The following is a 7404-nucleotide window of genomic DNA, read 5'->3' on the forward strand; positions in this document are numbered from 1 at the left end:
ATAAATCAGTTAAATGACAAAAAAATAGGTGTCTATTTACTTATGACCACTTACTGTAGTATGTATAAAAATATATTTTGATGATGACTTGGATATGTAGTTTTTTAATTGTGGCATAAAGATTACACATCTTTTCCATCTCCTAGGAGAAGAAAAAAAAACGTTTTAAGTAAAGGTTAACATTTGTATCTGACTAGCTGAAACTAAGTGTCAAAAACACCAGTAATATATATTTTGATAGATTTACTCTTTCTGTACTATTAAGATAAATATTTGCAAACTTTTAGTCCATTTTAACTAAAAGATGGCTCTGTGTGGCACTGTAATATTCATGTATATTAAGAGATAAGTGTTCCGGAGATTTAAATATAGTAGTGTGTTTAATCCATTTTTTCTGAACAGTAGTGTATACATGTTATAGATGATGACACTCTTAAATTACAACTTATATAAATCATGGAACTGATTTTTCATTAAATATTTTTGGTTATGATTTCACATTCTAAGAACTTGGTCTTTTGAAAATAAAAATTAGTTTCATGGTGCACTTTCACCAAGCACTTTCTGTGGTGTTGAATGCTGATAGCTAGCAAAGCAGTGAAACCAGTAGCCATAATGTTATTGATTCTGTTCATTTTTTCTTATTACATCTAAATAGCATTTCAGATAAACTTTTTCTGCCATTATTCATCCCTGTTCTGGTATTGAATGAAATGCCTGTAGGCAGTGGCTCATGGCAGGGATAGATGTGAAAAGCTATTTTTACTCCTTTTTGGTTTGAAATTTGTAACAAATAAATTAAGAGAAAAAAAGACTTTGAAGTCAAGCATTATATTGTTATTTCTTGTAGGCATTTTAGAGGAAAATATGAAAGTGAATCTTGTCACCTGTTTTTATTTTCCATTTGACAAGACAAAAGCTTCAACACTTTGTACACCAGAGTTCTTAATCAGTATACGCATGTCTTTAGAGTTTAAGAGTTGCAGCTCACTTTTTGAGAAAAACCAATTATCCTTTAAGCTCAGCTTTACTCTTAAACTAAATATAAATCATTATTTTGTATTAATCCAGACTCATCTACAACAGTTGACTTGTGAAATTTATCTTTCTATTTTTCTTTTGTTGATTAATATCCTTGTTTGATTGCTTCAATAACACCTTCTGTTCTTGCTTTTTTTCTTGAACCATACCAGGGCAACCAATGAGCAATAACTGTTGCCTATATGGCTGCTCTTAACTGAAGAGTGGAATTGTTTTCACACAGTATAAAGACCCCACAGTTAAAGGTCAGTAACTCAAACCTTGGACCTTTCAGTCCTCAGCCTAGTACACTAATACATGTCAACTGTGTGGGTGTGTGAAATATAATGTCCAAACTTATGTTTATATATATATATATATGTAAACTCCAAAAAATATATCTAGTTTATAACTAACAGTGCAAAGTTATTATAAGACAATGTGTTTTGCTTTATTTGTACTTTTCTGAAATGATACGAAACACCATTTATGAAAATCTTATGATATGATAACCTAGTGTGTGAAGAAGCTGTTAGTGAGACAATGTTGATAAAGTAAAATTAAATTTTTATTTGAAAATGAATAAGATGAAGTACAAAACTTAAATATGACTTAATTTATGTAAAATTGTAAAACTTTATTACATCTTCAGTAGTAGAAGTACAGTTAAAATATTAAAAGCATAAGGAGGTATAAAGTATGAATGTTAGAAAAAAGCTGAACTAAAAACTTACTGGGAAAAAAAAATTCTGAAGGAAGAGAGAGAGTGGGTAGTTTGTAAATATGCATTAATTTCATCTTTAAGTTGGTATTAAAAACCATTGTAGGAAAATTCAAGTAATTATCTTTTATGTTGTTAGAACTTGTTAAAGTTAACATATATGGCTGTGTATAGGTAATTCATGAATATTGTCAACAAGTTGCTACTTTTAGGTAATTTTTTTTTGTCTTTCCTAATAGGTGTTTCTTATAGAAATTGAGGTTTTGTGACATTAAGTAATAAAATAACAAATATAGTAATAATAGTTAGTTTCTGCTAGGAAAAATATATATATATACAATGTGATGCACAAGTCAACTGATAGTCAAATGATTTAGAAATGGAGAAGTATAGAAAAATAAATTTTAGTTATATGGAATGAGGTTTTACCATGTGACAATATTATGGAAGTCATTCAAGGTCATATGTTTTGGAAATGTTATTAATATATGCATCATACACCTAAAACGTCAATAACAAAGGTGTACGTAATAAGAAATACAACATTTTAAACCAAAATCTCTCTTCAAGACCAGCAGTTTTAGGTATAAATAAACCTTTTTTATGCATACAGAGTTGTGCCACAGATGATTGAATTTGACCATAGCTATGATGTTTACATAAGCTTAAGTTTGAGGTGCAAACCTGGAATTTTGTATATATAGGTCTTTGCACCTTTGGGATGTTGAAAAATATTCAAATCCCCCTAAATAAAGTAGCATATAAGCATTCAGCTCCCAAATCATTTAAATAATGTCACAGTGTTCACTTGAAAGCATACAAATACATAAAGCATGAATGTTAGGAAGAAAAGCTGAACTAAATTAAAACGTAATGAGAAAAAAAGAAAATTCTGAAGGAAGGAAAGTGAACAGTCTGTAAATATGCATTAATTTAATCTTTAAGTACATGTATTTTGCTTTATTTGTATTTAACCATTAAAAGCATGTCTTTAGAGTTTAAGAGTTGCATTCACTTTTTGAGAAAACCAATTGTCTTTTAAACTCAGCTTCAACTCTTAAACTAAATATAAGGGTGTTGCTCAGTTGAAAATGATCTACTTTTATGAAGAGTGTCACCAAGATGTTGGCAGATTATATGAAAAACAGAACCCAGATCAACATCATATTTTCACATCAGATGAGAGGAAGCATGTCGGTAGTTACATACTACAGGCTTATTTATATATAGATGCCATGCAGTCAGACCAAGAGCAGCAACTACCAGTATTAACATGAAATTGCCATATTGACACTTGTCACATTTGGGCAGAACTTTGAACACAGCTATTATTTGTTTGCTACCATTTTGTAATATTGTTATGATGTTTACCTCATCTGCATTTATGCCTATAACTGTTATGGCAAATTGAAATTTGTGGTGTGTGTGTGTTGCATATTGCTAAAAAGTTTGAAAAGAGACCTTAAAGGTGACTCTGATTAACCTCAATGATATTTTGACAGCGTAGGCTCTTGAACACATCATTCCATACCTCTCCATTCCTGTGCTTCTCAATTTATAAATATTTTTGTCTGTCAATGGACTTCTGAATCACCCAGTATATGTGGATTGACATTATAAAATATTGGTTACATAGTAAACGATCACTTCACAGGTCTAAAAAAGGATGAGGTGGTAAAGAATTGGAGTTCCTTTAAAGGTTATTCTTTATATATATATATAACAACTTTTTATTCAAATTGTTTTACTTATTTGCTAATAGGTTGTATCACACAGTGTAATTAAATGAAGTGTTATTGTTTCCTCAAATATCAGTACAATGAATATTAATATTATTGAATTTTTGGATTTGTGTACTTAGAAATATGTACTTCTGAACATTGGGATCAGTGTCATGCTTTGATTTCACCAATAGAATCTCAGAAACATACTTTCACAAGGGCATGGATTGGCTCTGTGGTAGAGCTCAGGACTTTCAGAGGTGGTGACCAAGTTCGAATCCATGCAGTACTACAATTTAAGTTGTGAGTGCTTTAAGTCAATTTTTAGCATGAGTGTCAGGGGTGCTGCTGACTGGCTGCTTTCCCTTGATGAGTAGTTCAAAATTAGGGATGGCAGCAGAGAGCCTTAGTAGCTATATGCATGGGTAGGGTCAAAGTTTGCATACCATGACATTTTATAGTCATTCAACATGGTATTTGTTTATGTCAGAGTTTTCAACTATTCATTTTACTCTACATTGCTGATTTAGCAACAATTTGTGGTAATAAAGAGTAAGTACCAGAAAAAAGTGTGTCCAAGGATACAGAAAAAAATTGTAGACATGCAAATGTAACATGCAAAATGTATGAGACAAAAGTATTTTTATTCTTCACATGAACATCACATTGCACTAATACTTGTCAGACTGATAACATCAATACATGGACATATATCGGTTACAAATACTTGTGTAACACATTTTGTGTGTGTGTGTGATCAACAGACTTGGACATTTACTTCAAGGTTTACACATTTTGTGTAGATACACATAGTAAATTTGGAATCATAATCAGTATTTTTCCTCTAATATGGGGTTGGTCCAGTGGGCCAACCCCGTGCATATTCGGATAAATGGATTTTGTTCTAGCTGCGTTTATTCCTTTGTCATTCTGTTCAGGTCATCACACCTCTTCTGTCCATGATTATGTCTGTAATGCTGTATGTTGTACAAGAATGTGGACAGCAGTGTTCTTCACTGATGGATCAGGTGGTATTTCCAGCATATGGGTAGCACTGGATAAATTCAGAATTACCTGTGAAATAAGGAATGTTGAATTTAAACAGTTAGGTAGATGACCTCAAGCTAGTCAGTTTTGGAGAGAATGGTTATGTTCCAATAAAAGCAACAGACCATCTTCTAAGCAAGTGCATACACTATGTTTGTGTGTCCTGTTGTAATAGATTGTTTTTCGTATTTTACATTGTGTCCAGTCTATTTCAGTCTTATGAACACAGACATTTTGAGAATCTTGGTATTACTGCACAATAGGTAACTTTTTGGATTACCTATTATTTAAAAGACCTATTTCATTGCTCTAGGAATAATCAAATTTACATAAATATACCACATAATGAATAGGAAGAAACTTTGGTGCCATGACCACAGGATATTTTATTGTGGTATTTCCTACTGTTGTGTCCTTTGCCATTTGCTTCTACTCTTATGTTATTTAGGTTTAAAAAATACATGTTATCAGAAATGGCAATTTCCATAACTCAAATAACTTGCGAGATGAAGAGTCAGTTGCTGAAGGAAGAGGATTATTAAGTCTAGGAGAAATCTTCTCATGGACATTGGATCTTTTTTTTTATGCTGTGAAGGTCCATGATTTTTGTCTCATTGTAGCTGATGACTCGGGAATAAGTGCTGCTGATGTCTGATATATCCAGAAGTACTTTTCATGCTCCTTCTCTGAGGATCAACCAAGATGCAAATGAAGCAAGAACAACTAAGAATAATCACTATGATATGGCATCTGGCATCAGTCTGAGACCAAATAGGGTAGTCTGTATAGGATTTCCAGACATTTGTCAGCCAGAGTAACCAAACCCCTAACTCTGATCGAAATCTCCCTAGAAGATACTGGAGGTGCCATTTTTGAATGAGGCCCATCAACAGAGCTATCTCATCAGCAGATGAGATGGTGAGCACCAAATTGTATAGAAGGTAAATCATGAGATGGTGAACTTCTCTGAGCCAAGAGGTATACTGCTAAGACAACCAGGGATCTTGGCGGAGCTTGGGATAATGCAGAGATAATTGGCAAGCTGCTAATGCAACTCGTTCCGCTGATGCCCTAGACTAAGTATCGACTATTTACTTGATAGTCAAAATCCCTCAGCGTGTCTACCACACTATCCATAGCATCTATGACTTCTTGGTCAGGTGATACCTGAGAGGTCATGAAGAATAGGTTCTGACCACAACCATGAATGAGGAAAAATAGACCCCCCCCCCCAACATTCAAGGGTGCAGCATAGGAAGATTTGGAGTCGCCACGTTATTTTTCCAGTAGCTGTTCGTTCTATAATGTGCCACAACATGTTTACGTTAAATTTAGAAAATTCACTGCAGAAGTAAACAGTTTTCGTAAACTGGCGCGAGCTGGAAACAGCACCACCAAATTATGTCACGAATGTTTCTTAATGCACCTCTCACAGTGGAGATACACTTAGTTTGTTTGTCTGTAATTAAGCACAAAGCTACACAATGGGCTATCTGTGCTCTGTCCACCACGGATATCGATTCTAGCGTTGTAAGTCCGCAGACATGCCGCTGTGCCACTGGAAGGCAGGATACACTTAGTTTTGTGCTCGTTTTTCACGTTCAAAGTTCTTTGTGAAGCACAGTGGTAAAGTTTACCACAAACTAATGTCTTAATATGCACAACATATCAATTCCTTATTTGTCATGGTTTCCAAATGGGTTATCTAGTTTTTCCTTAACTAACTTTAAATAGTATTACAATCAAAGTGGCAACAATCTACCGTCAGTAGTTTTTGCTCTAACTTACCCTTTAGTTAAATGTTAAATCAATAAAAAGTACCAAAATCATCTTAGAAGGAAAACAAATTAAACTTAAAATCGGAAACATCTGATACAGCAATAAAAATTAAAGAGCAAAAATCTACTGTTAGGGAAGAGAAATAGTTTGAAGGTATACCTGACCCTCCCAGGTCCAACAAAAGTGGACTTAAAAATACGATACAGTGAATGTCTTCGCCAGCAGTTGTATCGTGAATTTATGATCCTAAGACACTGACTGGTTCGCGACAAATTGAAACGAAATTTTACGTTTTGGTAGGAACTATGTGGAAATTATGAAGATGGTACGTAAAACACGTACTGTTGATAATAGAAGAAGTCGAGATATAAAGTCCAAACTCTTCGAAAGTGATTTTAAGTAAGCTCAGAATATGGTATATAGTAGTCCAATTGAGATCTTACCAATGATCAAACTGTAACTAAAAGTGTGAGAGTTATCTCCAGAATGGTAAAATACATGTTAGCATAGAGTGGCCTCAAGTGATGTGTAGCTTTCAAAAAGTGGGATGAGCAAAGCTAGAGAAGAGGACACTTCACAGGTGAATCCAAATTGCTTGGCAACAATGAACGATAGTTTCATTAATGGCAGGAAGGAAAACAGTATCACTGTTAACGTACAACATCTTCAGTGAAAGTCAAGTGGTAATAAAAAAACTTGGCTTAATTTTAAAAAGAGATGCAGAACATTTGTAAGAATATTTCACCATCTATTGCTAAACCTATGGTGTTCGATAAAGAAGATCTAGTGCACTGTAGCAAATGCTAGTGAATTTTACAACTTACTTGACTTTCTTTTGTATTTCTTATAATTATAAATTGAACTTTTCACTGCAATTACTCATTATTTTTTACTCCTGTATGTGCATTTGCCTTAACGATTTCCAGTAATGAATGGGCAGTGTCGTAGCCAGGAGCACACATTGAGGACGCAATGACAAACACAAAGCGCGCGAGTACATTGTAATCATTTTCACTTTTCATTATAAATTTTTTTTATCATTTATTGATGTTCCTTATTAATTCATAAGCGAATTCACTCATGAAAAAAAACCTTTAATATCCGACAACAAGAGCT

The sequence above is a fragment of the Limulus polyphemus genome, unplaced genomic scaffold, assembly GCF_000517525.1.
Source record: "Limulus polyphemus unplaced genomic scaffold, Limulus_polyphemus-2.1.2 Scaffold813, whole genome shotgun sequence".
Classification (NCBI taxonomy): domain Eukaryota; kingdom Metazoa; phylum Arthropoda; class Merostomata; order Xiphosura; family Limulidae; genus Limulus; species Limulus polyphemus.